This window comes from Lissotriton helveticus, chromosome 12 (assembly GCF_964261635.1).
Source record: "Lissotriton helveticus chromosome 12, aLisHel1.1, whole genome shotgun sequence".
Taxonomy (NCBI): domain Eukaryota; kingdom Metazoa; phylum Chordata; class Amphibia; order Caudata; family Salamandridae; genus Lissotriton; species Lissotriton helveticus.
In genome coordinates, this window is record NC_136073.1 from 813,084,787 (window position 1) to 813,105,203 (window position 20,417).

Genomic DNA, 20,417 nt, shown 5'->3' on the forward strand with positions numbered 1-20,417 from the left:
TAATCAGATCTACAAAAGGGTGAAGAATTCTCACCCTACCAAAAATGAGAAAGAGAAGTTGAACAGATTGTTGGAAGAGATAGAGCTGTATAAAGTGTGAGAAGTTGGCATCTGGTTCCATTTTATTTTGTGATGATAGTAAATATCATCAAAGAGGGGATTGATGAAGCAAAGCTTCGCATTTGCGACTTGCTTTTGTCATGAACCTCGTTCATGTGTAACCAAGTAATAATTTGTACGTCTTACTAACGTTTATTTCATGTTTAAACGAGGTAAATGAAGCTTGCATATGTGTATTTCTAATACGATTAATTCGAGTACGTAAAATGGCCGCTGCTTTGAAATAGCTTCTGCGCATGCGTCAGTCACACTCACGTGTCCTGACGTGTTTGCAGGTTTGGAGGGAAATAGTTGCGCATGCGTAATACATAGCTTTGGCAGTAACGTGGTACTGCTCGTGCCATTGCTCTTGTGCCTGTGTATATGTAGCTAACATTTAGACTGCATAAGTATATTTCTTAGTGATAAGTTGAAAGTACAAAACCTATGATGTGTTTTCATAACGTTATTTCCGTGTATTAATTTGTTCTCGCTTACTTTTCATGTACCGCGGGAAATGGGGGTCTGACTGAGCCGAAAGCCATCTTGGAGGTCCTTACTGCGCAGGACCGTCCGCCTGGGGAGAAGTCAACCTTGGCTGGTGGAACTCAGCCAGCTGGCAGGGATGGGCAAGATGCTCCTGAGAAACTGACCTGCGAACTCAGCAGGACGGAGTCATGTGTCCCCATTCTGAAACAATGTAAATTGTCGTTGTATTTCCCTGGACTTTCTCATGAGAACCCCAATCTCGCTAGGCGGTACCCAGAGATGCAAAGTAGGCATCCAAATAGTGTGTTCTGATTGGTGTGTTACCCAAATCCCACCTTAGGACCAATCCAAATTGAGGGATTCTGACACTTTGCAACATTGGGGGGTGGTACACCGTCCCCAAACTGTATATCTACCCTGGGTTCACCTAGGGAAGTCGTCCGACTTGTCTGGTTTAGCTGACCTGTCACTGACCCATCGCACTCAATAGGTGACTGAAGATACAGAGAACTGCGGAGCACTCTGTCCGAAATTGACCATAGACTAAGGTTTTACTGAACCTTAAAGTGCTGGCGAAGCACTTTGCTGGGAGTTCGCTGACCCAATCGGGGTCTTGATCGATAGCTGCAGAGAGGGTGGAGCGCAGGCGTTGCTTCCGAACTGCGGGTGCTGGTCCTGTCCTGAGGGTTTCCTGTCCTGTCCTGAGGTCCTGTCCTGATTCCTAATCTGAGGGTTTCCTGTCCTGTCCTGGGTGTCCATTCTGCACCTGCTGTCCATTGAGGGGTATCCTTCCTTGAGGGTTTTCCGTCCTTAACTGACCCGTGGCCAGGGTTTGGTTTCCACACCAGTCTAGGTAAATGTTGCTCTAAATTCTTTAAACTTGCACCTTTCTATTTTTCTGTCTTTTGCTTCAATAAAGACACACCTTTGCATATGTTGATTTTTCCATGCTTTTGCCGCAATTATTGAAACGTAAAGACATTGCATATTTTCATAACGTGTTCCCATGTTCCCCTACCTGTTAGAAATCATATTTTGCATTGCAGTTTGTCATTTCCTGATATGGTCTAGAACGGCCTTACTTAAACTGTCCAAAGAACTTTTGCCCTAAATGCATAGCGTTTCCTGTTGCATCTCATATTAGCATTTCCATGATTACCCTGACTTTATTTCTCTATAGTTATGTACTTTTCGTTATCTTGATTATCGATTGTCTTATCCTTGTAAATCTAATGCTTACTGAGAACGAACTTTAGATAAAGACTTTAAAGCTTCCAGTTGTCCGTGGTCATTTTACAAAGGTATTGAATGTCATTTTGAATTGTATTTTGCTGCCTTTCCTTTTACAGCTAGCTCCCTGATCCATTGTGGTCATAGGTACCCGTGTCGGTGGATGGTAAGTCGGGTACGCTGAGTAATAACAGTAGGGAATTCACACAAATTGGTAGCAGCCCGTGAAGTCACCCGGTCAATGTATATGGTGAATTGAAATATATGGGCCCAAAGCCGGAAACGGCGAAATTATTGGTTGGGTGACCTCGCGCGCTCTATCAACGTCATTCCACCACTAAATGTTTTTATTTTGGTAGGTGAGCCTGTCTGCTGAGAGCAACAGACCACCATGTCTGTGATCGTATTTATATAAAGAAAACTTTTATAATGCGTTGCGTGTGCGCGTCACCCACGGCCATCGCGAGCACTACCTCGGTAGTGCTGCGCATGTCTGTTGGCCGACGCGGCCCCGCCCACTCAATAGAACTCCTGCACCGCGGCGGAATTTGCGCCGCGGTTAAGGAGTTAAATGCAGCTCTTTTTCCTTAAAAAAACGGGACGTCTTAATTATTTTTGTTTTTTTCTCTCTGAAAAATAGTTTAAATGTTGGCATTGGCACCACGCCGGGACACTTCCGAGTAGCCGTACCCGTTATAAATGGAGGTTAACATAACATAACATTGGTATGGTGGTCCACTGCCTACTCCGAAACAAACATTCACAAAGGAAAAGAGGTGCTTTCGGGAATACTGCCTCTTTGCAAATTGGTCACCACCTGCTTTGAGGAGTTGGTGACTTATTAATGGTCTGTGACCAAGTCATTGATACATTGCATTGGGTACCACGATTTGGAAGAGAGGCCCTAAACATACCCCTTCCAAATTTCGATTTGTAATGCATTTCTAAACCATTTCACAATTCAGTAACCATATACTGAATAGTTATAACTTTAGTACCTAGTAAAAGACCATATAGCAGTCGCAAACTCTGTGTTTTAGTGAATTGCAGGGTTTGCGACTACGAAATGGCTTGATACATCTGGCCCACTGTTTCTCTGTGTACATTAGTATTGCAGTACTCGCATCCAGCGGTGTTTCTCTGCATTGTCGTACCTTGATCTCTGTGATGTAGAAAGACAGTGGGAAAATGTAGATACTTGCACTTGAATGTTCAGTTCTTGTTGGATGCTTCAGTATACAAAGTAAGCAAATCTATATTTTGTTCTTCTATTTAAGCAACCACTAATGCCACTGTAGCTGACACATGTTTCGCTCAAGCCAACAATATGCCCTATCTCAAGGTGTAATTCATAAATGATTGTGATTCATGCTGGAATCAATAGGTTATCTTTGTGGTGGTTCATGTGTGCTTGTCACCTATCTATTGAGCCAAGTTCCCAGGAGAGTCACCCTTACTGCTTGGGGAAAGTCTTCCACAATTTCAGTAGCGGAGTCCTACTTCCTGTATTGACTTGTGTGCTGGTATTTCTGAAGCTGACTCTTGCTTCATATATAGTCATGTATGTTGACATTTCCGTACCTGGCTGCTACATTTTATGTTGACACGTGCTGGTATTTCTGAAGCTGACTCTTGCTTCATATATAGTCATGTATGTTGACATTTCCGTACCTGGCTGCTACATTTTATGTTGACACGTGCTGGTATTTCTGAAGCTGACTCTTGCTTCATATATAGTCATGTATGTTGACATTTCCGTACCTGGCTGCTACATTTTATGTTGACACCTGCTGGTATTTCTGAAGCTGACTCTTGCTTCATATATAGTCATGTATGTTGACATTTCCGTACCTGGCTGCGACATTTTATGTTGACACGTGCTGGTATTTCTGAAGCCGACTCTTGCTTCATATATAGTCATGTATGTTGACATGTCAGTACCTGGCTGCGACATTTTATGTTGACACGTGCTGGTATTTCAGTAGCTGGCTCCTGCTTCATGAACTGACGTGTGCTGGCATTTCAGTGCCAGACTGCTACTTATCTTGACGTAAGTGTGTTGGTATTTCAGTAGCTTACCTTATGTAAGTAACGTATGTTTTTGCAATCTGTTCTTTTGTAATGTTTCTCATTATGTTTCATTTCTGTTCCTAATGTGAAGCGCTCTGACGCCTTCGGGTAAAGTCCGCGCTATATAAAAATGCATAAATAAATAAAATAAATAAAATAAATAGCTGACTCCTTGTATATTGATATGTATTCTGGTATTTCAGAGCTTGACTTCCACTTCCAGTGTTGACGCGTGTCAGTTTCTACTTCCTGTATTGATCTATGCTGACGTACCTGTGTCCCTCTCTCTGTGTAAGGCCTATGGAGGCACTTCCCTCCCCTGCACCATGGCTGCATTTTTGGGTTTCGCCTGCCGAAGGCTGCGCTCTGCGTAGCTTTTCAGCGCAGGTGAAATCCTATGTTGACCATAAGGACTTTGGGAACGTCCCCCGGCTCTCATTGGCTAGCTCCATAAATGGAGGCTAGCCATTGGGTGCCGGCTCTGTCCGTCAAGGCCGGACCAGATTCGGGGGCGTTCCCGAGATTTTTTCCCTGGGCGGAGTTTCTCGTGTCCTCTCCCGCCCCCCTCCCGCCGTCCGTGTCCTCTCCCGCCCCCCTCCTTCCTGTCCCGCCCCCCTCCCGCCGTCCGTGTCCTCTCCCGCCCCCTCCCGCCGTTCGTGTCCTCTCCCGCCCCCCTCCCGCCGTCCGTGTCCTCTCCCGCCCCCCTCCCGCCGTTCGTGTCCTCTCCCGCCCCCCTCCCGCCGTTCGTGTCCTCTCCCGCCCCCCTCCCGCCCCCTGTGTCCTCGTAGGTGCTTGTTGTTCTCCTTCGCCTCAGCGGGAGGGGGAGGCGGCGGAGGAGGGCGCAGGGCCCTCCCAGGCCTCGCCTCCTCCAGGATCAGCATGGAGCGGAGGGGGAAGCCATGAGTTTCCAAGCCCTCCCCCACCATATGCCCTCCTCCCGCACACAGCACACCACTACCTCCTCGTCCCCCATCTTACCTCAGCCAGCGCCTGCCCGAGGGCCGCCAGCGGGGGAGCAGGCTCGGAATTAGAGCCGAGGGGGAGCGGCGCCAGGCCCGAGACTAGACCCCGGTGCTGCGGAGGGGGAGAAGGCCCAGGGCCCGCGCCGTGGGAGGTAGGGGACCGAGCGAGGCCCGTGGATTCACTCGGAAGGTTTTCAGCCCCTTTCAGCTTCCGCCACAGGAGAAGCGAAGGAGAGTCTTTATTTGTGCCGGGCGGGGGGGAAGGGCGCCCCCCACCCCGGGAAGCAGCATGGACGAGCAGGGCCGGCTGATGCAGGGCCGGGGGGTGGGCCTGCCAGGGCACCCCCCGCACCAGGGGCCCCCGGGCCTGCAAGGAATGAACCCCCACCAGGATAACGGGGAGCCTCCACGGAAGCAAGACATCGGGGACATTCTGCAGCAAATCATGACTATCACGGACCAGAGCCTGGACGAGGCGCAAGCCAAGTGAGTGATTACCCCGGGGTGACTCCCTGGTGCCCTCTTCAACCCCGATCCCCCTCCCACCCTCAAGTCCCTTACTGCACCTTCCTGTCCTCAGCAGACTCTCCTTACTGTACTCTCTAGTCCTCATTTGGTTCCCTCAACTGTACCTTCCAACCGTCACCACCAACTTCACCCTCTAATACTCATTCCCAACTATCACCCTGGTCCTTACTCCATTGTGCAACCCTCTCGCAGGGGCACGCTCCAATCCCACCCCCATACTGAGTCATCCAACCTCGCCCTTCTTCCTCCGACGCCCCACTTGCACTTTGCCTACAGAACCCCCCTGCCGAACACCCCCTAAATCTTGGGTGACCAGCATGTCCAATTACCCCAACTCCTACTAAACCACCCTGCATCCCATGGATTGCGTAACTTCCACCGATCCACCCAACCGTAAATCGGACTATCCCCGTACCACTGCAGTGCCAGGGACAACAGGCCATTTCATGGGTCATCTTGCCCCGTTCGAGTTATAGTTCTTACTCTCTATCACACTCATTTAATTTACATTTCGCTGCTCCAGGTACCATTCTTCAGTTTCCAACTTGTTCACTTTGTGCCTCAAGTTTCTTTTGCCCTCTTACATTGTTTTCTTTTTCCCTCTTGTATTGTTTTCTTTCTCCTTCTTGCATTGTTTTCTTTTTCCTAACTCCGTCTTAGTTCCCTTTCATACTTTTCTCTCCAACTTATCTACTCTCCTTAACTAGTATCCTCTTCAAATTCTCGGTCCTCCTTTATTGGTTCCTCCCGTGGGCACCTGCAACTCTATCTCCCTGATACGCCACTTGCTTCTTTCTCTTCATGATCCTCATTATCTCACTCCAGATTATTTGATTTCCCATAATTTATCTCTCTGGTCCCTCTTCTCTCTCCAGCTCTCCTTTACCCATTTATTCTTTTTTTTTTGTTGTCTTCTTTTGTTGGCTCCATTCTATTGCTAACTCGCTCTACAAATGCAATAGGTCTCACATTTGCGAGAGATGTAGCTAATGGCAATGTAAATGACATTTATTTATCTGTTTTCTAAACTAACTCATAAATACAAATTTTGTCATTTACAATGCCAATAGCTGTAACTTTTCCAAAGGCGAAACCATTGCATTGTAAATGCTTGTTAAATGTTGGCCTGTTGAAAAGTTCACTCTCCCTCTGAGAACACTGACGCTGACCTCGAGAATTATCTACCACAACGAGGCTATCTTTCCTCCCAGACGATGGAATTCCAAATGTTGTTGGCAGCATTCACCAGATGGGCAGGGAGAGAGGAGTGTTCCTGAGAAACTCCCTTGGGTGCCAAGGATGGGCTGCGGGACCGCTGCCAACTTGGATGGCAGAGGCTGGAAGTGTGCAACTCTGGTAAGGACACTCCACGCGCCCACGACGTGGGCAGAGCCCGGGAAAGGCACCTGACAAGCCTGGGGCCAAGTTACCAGAGCTGGATAGGCAGTGGCTGTTTTCCCACCAATCCTGCTGTGGCAGGGCCTGGCCACCTGTCAGTCAGAACCTGCACCTCTCACCCAAAACACAGAGGTGGCCTTCATACAGAAGTTGTGAGTAGATGTGTGCAACACTCACAACATTCTTTTGGGAGAAAATACGCTTCATTTAAAAAAAAAAAATGTGTTTACATTTCAGAAAAATACATTTTGCTGGCAAATCGAGTACCTTTCTCATTGAAGTTATTCCACTCTGAAGAAAGTTTCGAGACACCAGCTGGAGACCGGTTGGAGGACAAAGCTGGTTTACAGAGGGCAAAACTCACATGAAATTTCCTATTATGGGAAGTGGTGTGAATTTCACACTTTTCACATAATTAAATATATTTAGGAATTAGGCACGATTACACTACGTAACAAATAAAATAAATGAAATACCAGCATTTGTAAAGCGCACAGCTACCTCAGGAGTGTTGTCCCGGCGCTGTGGGCCGTCAGGAGGATTAAGGGAGCTATTGCCTAGAGTCACAGGGTGCTGGACTAACCTGCCGCCGACACTGGGGATTGAACCCTGAACCCCGTGGTCTGGAGTCAGCCACCCCGGCCACTTCACCACACCTCTTCCCAAAACAAACATATTGCAAAGGTAGAGAGAATGTCTTTATTGTTTATGTAGGTTTTAAACGGAGCATAGAGGGAAGAGGAAGGAAAAGTGAAGACATTTAAAACAAGCATTGGAAATGCAATCGGGCTCGGATTTATTTGAGTTTGAGCTAATGGCATTGTAAATGGAAATGTCTTTTCGCCATGTGTTATGGAGTGTGTGCATGTGGTGTGTAGTGGAATTATGTGGGTTAGATTGGAATTGTAGCAATGGTGGCATGCTGTGCTTTACATGAATATGTTTAAAAGTAAAGTGTACCATACTGAGATTGCTACAATAGTTAACTGTGGATGCGTTAACAATTGATGCATGCACTGATGGCTGGTAGTGTGTGTGACTGCCTGTAGAAATTGTGCACTGATGGCTGGTGGTGTATGTGCTTGGTAAAAGACTGCACTGCCGCCTGGAGGTGTGTGTGCCTGGTGGAAGGGTGCACTGACGGCTGGTGGGTGTGTGGTTGGTAAAAGCGTGCACAGATGGCTGATGGTGTGTGTGTTTGGTGAAAGCGTGCACTGACGGTTGCTGGTGAGTGCGCCTAGTAAAAGAATGCACTGACGGCTGGTGTTGTACGCCTGGTGGTGTTTGTGGTTCGTGAAAGCGTGCATTGATGGCTGGTGGTGTTTGGCCCTGGTGAAAGCGTGCACTGACGGCTGGTGGTGTGTTGTTGTGTGTGTGGTTGTGTGTGTAGTGGTGAGTGTGTGGTGGTGAGTCTGTGGGAGTGAGTGTGTGGTAGTGAGTGTGTTACACCAATGTGGCGCACTGGTGCCACTGCACCTGCTGCAGCAATGGTAGACATGCCACACTGGTGCCACTGTACCTGCTGCAACAATGATAGCTACACCACACTGCTGCCACTGCACCTGCTGCACAATCATAGCTAAGTAACACTGATAACACTACACCTGCTACACAACGCCATCTACCACACACTGGTGCCACTGCACCTGCTGCACAATCATAGCTAAGCAACACTACCACTGCAACTGCTCCACCTATGGTAGCTACCACACACTGGTACCACTGCACCTGCTGCACTAAACTGGTACCACAGCACCTGCTCCACCAATGGTAGCTACGCCTACGCCACACTGGTAACACTGCACCTGCTCCACCAAATATACTTACACCACACCGGTACCACTGCACATGCTGCGCCAATGATAGCTAAGCCACACTGGTGCCACTGCACCTGCTGCACAATGGTAGCTATGCCACAGTAGTGCCACTGCACCTCCTGCACAAGGGTAGCTATGCCACACTGGTGCAACAGCACATGCTGCACAATTGTAGCTATGCCACACTGGTGCCACTGCACCTGCTGCAGAATGGTAGCTACGCCACACTGGTGGTACTACACCTGCTGCGCAATAATAGCTAAGTAACACTGATAACACCTCACCTGCTCCACGAATGGTAACTACGCCACACACTGGTGCCACTGCACCTGCTGCACAATTATAGCTAAGCAACACTACCACTGCACCTCCTCCACCAATGGTAGCTACCACTCACCGTTACCACTGCACATGCTGCACCAATGATAGCTACACCACACTGGTGCCACTGCACCTGCTGCACAATCATAGCTAAGCAACACTACCACTGCAACTGCTCCACCTATGGTAGCTACCACACACTGGTACCACTGCACCTGCTGCACTAAACTGGTACCACAGCACCTGCTCCACCAATGGTAGCTACGCCTACGCCACACTGGTACCACTGCACCTGCTCCACCAAATATACTTACACCACACTGGTGCCACTGCACCTGCTGCACAATGGTAGCTATGCCACAGTAGTGCCACTGCACCTCCTGCACAAGGGTAGCTATGCCACACTGGTGCAACAGCACCTGCTGCACAATTGTAGCTATGCCACACTGGTGCCACTGCACCTGCTGCACAATGGTAGCTACGCCACCCTAGTGGTACTACACCTGCTGGGCAATAATAGCTAAGTAACACTGATAACATCTCACCTGCTCCACGAATGGTAACTACGCCACACACTGGTGCCACTGCACCTGCTGCACAATCATAGCTAAGCAACACTACCACTGCACCTGCTCCACCAATGGTAGCTACCACTCACCGGTACCACTGCACATGCTGCACCAATGATAGCTACGCCACACTGGTGCCGCTGCACCTGCTGCACAATCATAGCTAAGCAACACTACCACTGCAACTGCTCCACCTATGGTAGCTACCACACACTGGTACCACTGCACCTGCTGCACTAAACTGGTACCACAGCACCTGCTCCACCAATGGTAGCTACGCCTACGCCACACTGGTACCACTGCACCTGCTCCACCAAATATACTTACACCACACTGGTGCCACTGCACCTGCTGCACAATGGTAGCTATGCCACAGTAGTGCCACTGCACCTCCTGCACAAGGGTAGCTATGCCACACTGGTGCAACAGCCCCTGCTGCACAATTGTAGCTATGCCACACTGGTGCCACTGCACCTGCTGCACAATGGTAGCTACGCCACACTGGTGGTACTACACCTGCTGCGCAATAATAGCTAAGTAACACTGATAACATCTCACCTGCTCCACGAATGGTAACTACGCCACACACTGGTGCCACTGCACCTGCTGCACAATCATAGCTAAGCAACACTACCACTGCACCTGCTCCACCAATGGTAGCTACCACTCACCGGTACCACTGCACATGCTGCACCAATGATAGCTACGCCACACTGGTGCCACTGCACCTGCTGCACAATCATAGCTAAGTAACACTGATAACACTACACCTGCTACACAACACCATCTACCACACACTGGTGCCACTGCACCTGCTGCACAATCATAGCTAAGCAACACTACCACTGCAACTGCTCCGCCTATGGTAGCTACCACACACTGGTACCACTGCACCTGCTGCACTAAACTGGTACCACAGCACCTGCTCCACCAATGGTAGCCACGCCTATGCCACACTGGTAACACTGCACCTGCTCCACCAAATATACTTACACCACACCGGTACCACTGCACATGCTGCACCAATGATAGCTACGCCACACTGGTGCCACTGCACCTGCTGCACAATCATAGCTAAGTAACACTGATAACACTACACCTGCTACACAACGCCATCTGCAACACACTGGTGCCACTGCACCTGCTGCACAATCATAGCTAAGCAACACTACCTCTGCAACTGCTCCACCTATGGTAGCTACCACACACTGGTACCACTGCACCTGCTGCACTAAACTGGTACCACAGCACCTGCTCCACCAATGGTAGCTACGCCTACGCCACACTGGTAACACTGCACCTGCTCCACCAAAAATACTTACACCACACTGGTGCCACTTCACCTGCTGCACAACTGAAGCCACCGTCTATATAAATACAGCTGTAGTCAGTAAAGAAAATAATGTCTTTGGTAGAAGGAGAACACAGAACAAGCACGAACGCGCGCCACTCACTGCAGACTGGTGAACGCGCCCCGAACATCTGGATTCCATTACCACGGCCCCTGACAGCTCCTAATTGAAATTTATGGACTGCCGTGCTCGTAACCGCAGACAAAATGCAGGAAATGCCCACCGTGAAATATATATGGCCTATTGCGTTGAGCCTACTACAAACACGCCACCGCGAGGACGAATTACCATGCAGATGGTAAAAGTTAAGTACTAAAAATCTCGCGCACTGAGGAATTTTTCCTGCACTATCCAGAAACCCCTAACAAAAGGAGCTCGGAGCTCCGCCCCCCCTTCTGACGCAGGGGTGACGTAGGCCGAGCCCTAAAAAGCTCAAATTGCTCTTGACTCGCATCTCCGCAGACTAGATGGAGGTGTTTTTGGTATCTGACAGGATCGAACTAGGACAGAAAATAGGCCCAGGCACCAGAATAAAAGTGGTGCCCATTATTAAATTAAATAGCTAAAAAAGTGGCCCATGTTTGCAAACGGAGGCAGTTTTTAGGTTTTGCCTCGCCAAAAAGATGCGCTCTGCGCATCTTTTTCGCGCAGGCGAAATCCTGATGAGATCTGTAGTGTGGCTTTGGTTCGGCCCTCGTCATTCATTGGCTGGCTCCATAAATGGAGCCTAGCCATTGGACGAGGGGCCTGTCCGTCAATGCCGGACCAGATTCGGGGGCGTTCCCGACATTCTTTGGCTTTTGCCGACGTCACACGACGCCGGGAACGCCCCCGATTCTGTTCCGGCATTGCCGGCACCTCCCTTGCTCCCCCTCCCGCTTGTTTCCTGGTGCCCGCCTTCGTGCTCCGGCCGGCCGTCGTCAGCGTCTCTCCTCCCCCTTTCCCGCCCCCTCCCGCTTGTTTTGGTGCCCGTCTTCTGCTCCGGCCGGCCGTCGTCAGCTCTCTCCTCCCCCTTTCCCGCCCCCTCCCGCTTCTCTCTGATGCAACATTAACGAGAGTCTTCATTACACGGAAACAGTCAGAAATAAAACAAAACACATCAATTTATGCACCATAGAATGTTAAGCGTGCACAACAAAATACTCTGCAACCCACACATCAGGTGTGGGGGCGATCAGTCAGTGACAGCAGCATCACGGGGGCTGCTCCTGATAGCCCAATGATCACGCCGGAGGCATCAGTGCCAAGAGCGGCTCTCGCTCTCCCCGGGCTCAAAGGGGGAGTAAAGTCCACGATCCCTCGCTCTTCCGTGTGTGACAGGTAGCTCGGGCTGTGAGAGCACGCGTGGTGGTGACCTACGGGAGTGAAGACCCCAGGGAGCTGAGTCAGTGCTCGTGAAAGGTGCGGGGCCCGCTAAGGTGCACTGGCGCTGCTTGGTCAGCGCTTACCCAACCCACCTCATCCTGCCCTTTCTCTGCCCGAGCTCACCCGCCGTTGCTGCCTGCCGCCCTCTGTCCCTTGTCATCCTGCCCTTGACCTTGATCCCTCGGGCTCACCCGCGCTGGTCCCCCCCCCCCCCCGCATCTACGTCCTGCCCTTGATCCTGCTTACCTGCACGATGTGTGTGACAAACTGCAAATATTAGATCGACAACACATAAAAACATCCAATAAAAATCAAAGAACGACAAGACCAATTAAACAAGGCACACGTAGGGCCGTGGAGCTTCAGAGTGCAGAGTGGAGCTTCAGAGTGCAGAGTGGAGCTTCAGAGTGCAGAGTGGAGCTTCAGAGTGCAGAGTGGAGCTTCAGAGTGGAGCTTCAGAGTGGAGCTTCAGAGTGGAGCTTCAGAGTGGAGCTTCAGAGTGGAGCTTCAGAGTGCAGAGTGGAGCTTCAGAGTGCAGCTTCAGAGTGCAGAGTGGAGCTTCAGAGTGGAGCTTCAGAGTGCAGAGTGGAGCTTCAGAGTGGAGCTTCAGAGTGCAGAGTGGAGCTTCAGAGTGGAGCTTCAGAGTGCAGAGTGGAGCTTCAGAGTGGAGCTTCAGAGTGCAGAGTGGAGCTTCAGAGTGGAGCTTCAGAGTGCAGAGTGGAGCTTCAGAGTGGAGCTTCAGAGTGCAGAGTGGAGCTTCAGAGTGGAGCTTCAGAGTGCAGAGTGGAGCTTCAGAGTGGAGCTTCAGAGTGCAGAGTGGAGCTTCAGAGTGCAGAGTGGAGCTTCAGAGTGGAGCTTCAGAGTGGAGCTTCAGAGTGGAGCTTCAGAGTGGAGCTTCAGAGTGGAGCTTCAGAGTGCAGAGTGGAGCTTCAGAGTGCAGCTTCAGAGTGCAGAGTGGAGCTTCAGAGTGGAGCTTCAGAGTGCAGAGTGGAGCTTCAGAGTGGAGCTTCAGAGTGCAGAGTGGAGCTTCAGAGTGGAGCTTCAGAGTGCAGAGTGGAGCTTCAGAGTGGAGCTTCAGAGTGCAGAGTGGAGCTTCAGAGTGGAGCTTCAGAGTGCAGAGTGGAGCTTCAGAGTGCAGAGTGGAGCTTCAGAGTGCAGAGTGGAGCTTCAGAGTGCAGAGTGGAGCTTCAGAGTGCAGAGTGGAGCTTCAGAGTGCAGAGTGGAGCTTCAGAGTGGAGCTTCAGAGTGCAGCTTCAGAGTGGAGCTTCAGAGTGGAGCTTCAGAGTGGAGCTTCAGAGTGGAGCTTCAGAGTGGAGCTTCAGAGTGGAGCTTCAGAGTGCAGAGTGGAGCTGCAGATTCAGAGTGGAGCTGCAGATTCAGAGTGGAGCTGCAGATTCAGAGTGGAGCTTCAGAGTGGCGCTTCAGAGTGGCGCTTCAGAGTGGAGCTTCAGAGTGGCGCTTCAGAGTGGAGCTTCAGAGTGGAGCTTCAGAGTGGAACTTCAGAGTGCAGAGTGGAGCTTCAGAGTGGAGCTTCAGAGTGCAGAGTGGAGCTTCAGAGTGGAGCTTCAGAGTGCAGAGTGGAGCTTCAGAGTGGAGCTTCAGAGTGCAGAGTGGAGCTTCAGAGTGGAGCTTCAGAGTGCAGAGTGGAGCTTCAGAGTGGAGCTTCAGAGTGGAGCTTCAGAGTGGAGCTTCAGAGTGAAGCTTCAGAGTGGAGCTTCAGAGTGGAGCTTCAGAGTGGAGCTTCAGAGTGGAGCTTCAGAGTGGAGCTTCAGAGTGGAGCTTCAGAGTGGAGCTTCAGAGTGGAGCTTCAGAGTGCAGAGTGGAGCTTCAGAGTGCAGAGTGGAGCTTCAGAGTGCAGAGTGGAGCTTCAGAGTGCAGAGTGGAGCATCAGAGTGCAGCTTCAGAGTGCAGAGTGGAGCTTCAGAGTGGAGCTTCAGAGTGCAGAGTGGAGCTTCAGAGTGGAGCTTCAGAGTGCAGAGTGGAGCTTCAGAGTGGAGCTTCAGAGTGCAGAGTGGAGCTTCAGAGTGGAGCTTCAGAGTGGAGCTTCAGAGTGGAGCTTCAGAGTGGAGCTTCAGAGTGGAGCTTCAGAGTGGAGCTTCAGAGTGAAGCTTCAGAGTGGAGCTTCAGAGTGGAGCTTCAGAGTGGAGCTTCAGAGTGGAGCTTCAGAGTGGAGCTTCAGAGTGGAGCTTCAGAGTGGAGGTGCAGAGTGGAGGTGCAGAGTGGAGCTTCAGAGTGGAGCTTCAGAGTGGAGGTGCAGAGTGGAGCTTCAGAGTGCAGAGTGGAGCTTCAGAGTACAGAGTGGAGCTTCAGAGTGCAGAGTGGAGCTTCAGAGTGCAGAGTGGAGCTTCAGAGTGCAGAGTGGAGCTTCAGAGTGGAGCTTCAGAGTGCAGAGTGGAGCTTCAGAGTGGAGCTTCAGAGTGCAGAGTGGAGCTTCAGAGTGGAGCTTCAGAGTGCAGAGTGGAGCTTCAGAGTGGTGCTTCAGAGTGCAGAGTGGAGCTTCAGAGTGGAGCTTCAGAGTGCAGAGTGGAGCTTCAGAGTGGAGCTTCAGAGTGCAGAGTGGAGCTTCAGAGTGCAGAGTGGAGCTTCAGAGTGCAGAGTGGAGCTTCAGAGTGCAGAGTGGAGCTTCAGAGTGCAGAGTGGAGCTTCAGAGTGCAGAGTGGAGCTTCAGAGTGCAGAGTGGAGCTTCAGAGTGGAGCTTCAGAGTGGAGCTTCAGAGTGGAGCTTCAGAGTGGAGCTTCAGAGTGGAGCTTCAGAGTGGAGCTTCAGAGTGGAGCTTCAGAGTGCAGAGTGGAGCTGCAGATTCAGAGTGGAGCTGCAGATTCAGAGTGGAGCTGCAGAGTGGAGCTTCAGAGTGGCGCTTCAGAGTGGAGCTTCAGAGTGGCGCTTCAGAGTGGAGCTTCAGAGTGGAGCTTCAGAGTGGAGCTTCAGAGTGCAGAGTGGAGCTTCAGAGTGGAGCTTCAGAGTGCAGAGTGGAGCTTCAGAGTGGAGCTTCAGAGTGCAGAGTGGAGCTTCAGAGTGGAGCTTCAGAGTGCAGAGTGGAGCTTCAGAGTGGAGCTTCAGAGTGCAGAGTGGAGCTTCAGAGTGGAGCTTCAGAGTGCAGAGTGGAGCTTCAGAGTGGAGCTTCAGATTGCAGAGTGGAGCTTCAGATTGCAGAGTGGAGCTTCAGAGTGCAGAGTGGAGCTTCAGATTGCAGAGTGGAGCTTCAGAGTGCAGAGTGGAGCTTCAGAGTGCAGAGTGGAGCTTCAGAGTGCAGAGTGGAGCTTCAGAGTGCAGAGTGGAGCTTCAGAGTGGAGCTTCAGAGTGGAGCTTCAGAGTGGAGCTTCAGAGTGGAGCTTCAGAGTGGAGCTTCAGAGTGCAGAGTGGAGCTGCAGATTCAGAGTGGAGCTGCAGAGTGGAGCTGCAGAGTGCAGAGTGGAGCTTCAGAGTGGAGCTTCAGAGTGCAGAGTGGAGCTTCAGAGTGGAGCTTCAGAGTGCAGAGTGGAGCTTCAGAGTGGAGCTTCAGAGTGCAGAGTGGAGCTTCAGAGTGCAGAGTGGAGCTTCAGAGTGCAGAGTGGAGCTTCAGAGTGCAGAGTGGAGCTTCAGAGTGCAGAGTGGAGCTTCAGAGTGGAGCTTCAGAGTGGAGCTTCAGAGTGGAGCTTCAGAGTGGAGCTTCAGAGTGGAGCTTCAGAGTGGAGCTGCAGATTCAGAGTGGAGCTGCAGATTCAGAGTGGAGCTGCAGATTCAGAGTGGAGCTGCAGATTCAGAGTGGAGCTGCAGAGTGGAGCTGCAGAGTGGAGCTGCAGAGTGGAGCTTCAGAGTGGAGCTTCAGAGTGGAGCTTCAGAGTGGCGCTTCAGAGTGGCGCTTCAGAGTGGCGCTTCAGAGTGGCGCTTCAGAGTGGCGCTTCAGAGTGGCGCTTCAGAGTGGAGCTTCAGAGTGGAGCTTCAGAGTGGAGCTTCAGAGTGCAGAGTGGAGCTTCAGAGTGGAGCTTCAGAGTGCAGAGTGGAGCTTCAGAGTGGAGCTTCAGAGTGCAGAGTGGAGCTTCAGAGTGGAGCTTCAGAGTGCAGAGTGGAGCTTCAGAGTGGAGCTTCAGAGTGCAGAGTGGAGCTTCAGAGTGGAGCTTCAGAGTGCAGAGTGGAGCTTCAGAGTGCAGAGTGGAGCTTCAGAGTGCAGAGTGGAGCTTCAGAGTGCAGAGTGGAGCTTCAGAGTGCAGAGTGGAGCTTCAGAGTGGAGCTTCAGAGTGGAGCTTCAGAGTGGAGCTTCAGAGTGGAGCTTCAGAGTGCAGCTTCAGAGTGGAGCTTCAGAGTGCAGCTTCAGAGTGCAGCTTCAGAGTGGAGCTTCAGAGTGGAGCTTCAGAGTGGAGCTTCAGAGTGGAGCTTCAGAGTGGAGCTTCAGAGTGGAGCTTCAGAGTGGAGCTTCAGAGTGGAGCTTCAGAGTGGAGCTTCAGAGTGCAGAGTGGAGCTGCAGATTCAGAGTGGAGCTGCAGATTCAGAGTGGAGCTGCAGAGTGGAGCTGCAGAGTGGAGCTTCAGAGTGGAGCTTCAGAGTGGCGCTTCAGAGTGGCGCTTCAGAGTGGAGCTTCAGAGTGGAGCTTCAGAGTGGAGCTTCAGAGTGGAGCTTCAGAGTGGAGCTTCAGAGTGGAGCTTCAGAGTGGAGCTTCAGAGTGGAGCTTCAGAGTGGAGCTTCAGAGTGGAGCTTCAGAGTGCAGAGTGGAGCTTCAGAGTGCAGAGTGGAGCTTCAGAGTGGAGCTTCAGAGTGCAGAGTGGAGCTTCAGAGTGGAGCTTCAGAGTGCAGAGTGGAGCTTCAGAGTGGAGCTTCAGAGTGCAGAGTGGAGCTTCAGAGTGGAGCTTCAGAGTGCAGAGTGGAGCTTCAGAGTGCAGAGTGGAGCTTCAGAGTGCAGAGTGGAGCTTCAGAGTGCAGAGTGGAGCTTCAGAGTGCAGAGTGGAGCTTCAGAGTGCAGAGTGGAGCTTCAGAGTGCAGATTCAGAGTGCAGAGTGGAGCTTCAGAGTGCAGAGTGGAGCTTCAGAGTGGAGCTTCAGAGTGGAGCTTCAGAGTGGAGCTTCAGAGTGGAGCTTCAGAGTGGAGCTTCAGAGTGCAGAGTGGAGCTTCAGAGTGCAGCTTCAGAGTGCAGAGTGGAGCTTCAGAGTGGAGCTTCAGAGTGGAGCTTCAGAGTGGAGCTTCAGAGTGGAGCTTCAGAGTGGAGCTTCAGAGTGGAGCTTCAGAGTGGAGCTTCAGAGTGTCAAGAGCAATGCCAATAGCTCTAACTTTAACAAAGGCAAAACCATTGCATTGTAAATGCTTGTTAACTTGTAGAGACATGCAGAATATGTATTTTTCAGGGTACGGCAGACCGCATGGATTTGAGTTTGTGGCAGGTAATGTTCGTTTTAATGTCAGGGAAATCAACTGCAAAAACTTATCCACCAGTCCATAAAACAGACCCACAAGCAGCCATAAAACCAGCCCTACACACTGATTTGTCGGAGCAACCCATTGGACACTGCCTGATTGCCATATAGGCCAGAGTGGTGTCGGTTTCTGGGCCTAGGGTTTCCATCCTACACCACTGATACCTGCACTGGTGCCCAACACCGGTGGCAATTCAGTGCACAAAAGTATCCCGTCCTGAAAAGAATACGCTCTTCCCACTACACTCCGGGGCTCATTACGAGTCGGGTGCTGCAGTATGCCCGGTGCGGTACCCCTCAATCTGATCATGACTGGCCTGGTGTTACCGCAATCAGTTTCTCCGAGTTTGGGACATTTTTTTTTTATTTATAAAGTTTTATATAGCGCAAAGAAGATCCCGAAGGATTTCAGAGCGCTTTACAAAAGGATGGAAGGAAGGACAAATGCAATATCGACATCAAGTAATAATACAAAACAGGTATAATTGCATAATTACAGGACAAATGGTTTAATTGCTGGATTAAACCCCGTGGAGGGCGCCTATGCAGTCGAAATTTCAGGGCCCTCTTCGCGGATCATCTGCGATCACCCAATGTACCGGATTTGTTTGCAAACTGAAAGCTGCCTGAAGAAGAGCTTTTAAGAGACAAACTGTTATGTGAATCTGTTGTCTCTTGTTTATGTACTTTCTATCTTTTGGAAACAATATTTAGGAAAGCTTGATTGTAATTTTCTTTCAAGATCAACTCAATATTATTTTGATCTATTGTTGTGGGCCCCCTAAAAGGAGTAGGGCCCATAGGCTGCTGCCTACTTTGACTATTTGGTAATCCTGAACTGGGTTGGAAGCACCGGTCCCGAGTTACCTGCCAGTAATTCCAGCAAAAAAAGTCGCTTTAGACTTTGACTGTAACAGCTGCCAAGCTGTAATTAACAAGGTGGGAACTGGTACTGTTCCCCATTCTGGGCACCCTTTTCCTCCTACTACCTCCACCAATCACATACACCCCACCTCACATTCACCAACTGGTCAGAACAGGTGGGAAATTTGATTGTTAATCCCCCCAGAACATGGAAACCCATCCTGAATTACACTTTATAAACTCAAGTCTGTGCAGTTATTCCACATTCTAAGGAGATTAACTCATAATAATTTGTAATCGAACAGTCCTGGTGCACTGGAACATTAATTTCATGTGGGGAGTTTACACTCCGCCAGCATCATACAACATGTAAAGAGCCCTATAGGTCTGAAACTGATTATACTTTCTATCTAAAAGCACAGTTTGGAACTATTTACATTTAAACTAATTGTGATTTGAAGCTAATTCATTGCAATGGTTAAAATGGAATTCTGGGGTGACAACCTTGAGGGTCTGTCATTTCCAGTTACCCATACCACTATCTCTTGCTCGGCCATCAGTCAACACATGCCCTGGCTTCAGGAGTTCGGGGTAGGCATCGATTGTACATGGGACACAGTCCCATGACTGTTTAGAAGACTGGGGGGTGTGGTGGGCGGTTACTTATTCCCCTGGAAGAGCCAAGACTACAGGATTAGGAAAGATGAAATTGCAGACACATAATAGATGGAGTGACCACATAATAGATGGCAGCCCCACTGTTCCTTTAGCTAGGATGCAGCGGGGACACCCACTGCCCAACGAGTTTCCGAATAAGGACAAGAAACCCTAGAGCTTGAGTGGCACTTGGGGGCCATGTCAAAGTTCAGAGAAATCCAGGTACATCTTGTCTTTTTGGATATTCTTGTAAGGAAGATACACAGACATGTGTGTGGCACCCAGGCCTTGAGCCTGTAATTCTGGAAATGGTGGCAGAGGCACACATTGGTGCCACATTGACATCCTGTGGCTTATTAAAGTTTAGGGACAGTGGGAGCCAGATGTTGGAGCTGCCCGGGTGCATAAAGGCAGAAAGACACAAGTACTGCAGTGACACTTAGTGGTCAGTTGTAGATGCTGGGAAAGGAAATAGGCAGCAGAGATAGAGGGAAGGCTCCAGGCCAGGGACTCTGGAGGGGAAGCAGCACAACAGACGATGAAGCGATGTCCAGCGTGCAATCAAAAATCCAGGCAAGGGAGGCAGACAGACATCCTACTTGCCGTGCCTCGAAGTGACCCTAGGGGTGCTAGAACTGATGCATACATAGCAAGTCAGCACTGACACCTAGTGGCCTCTCAAGGAAGGATCTTCCTGAATTCGTACATGAAACCTCAGTTTACTTTGTGGTCAGAGGGAGTCGCTCTTAATCTATAAATGAGTTTAAAACTGAGCAAACGTCGGTTAAAAAGTTGTTTACGAACTATAATCCAGACAATGTAGTTGGTAGAAAGATGCTGAAATGGCAGGAGAGGCAGTGCATAGACGGAGCACAGATTATAAATTTGATGTAGTGTTTAGCGTACGGGTCACTCCGTCACAAATGTGAGCTATATCGTCGTCCATTTTCTTACATGTGCATTATATGAGACTTGCAATAAGGCGATTGGACATCCGTCACATTTGTGATGCACTACCAGTCCGCAGACTCTAAATTAGGCCCCGTGTTTTGGAACAGGTAGCTCAAATACAACACCCAGTTCTAATATATCTTAAAATTGGACAAAAAGCTGAATAAATCTAGGACTGACCCAAAAAGGCACTCTTTCTGCTGCGAGTGATGCGCGGGGCGCCGCTGCAGCCCTTTTGTTCAGGTGGGTGGGGGTGCACCCATGCTCCAATGCTCCTAAACCCAGAGTCAGTTATTTTTGGGCCTTGAAGGCCCTGGGGCGGTTTAGAAAGAGTTGTTTTCGAGCCCTGCACTCGCCATGG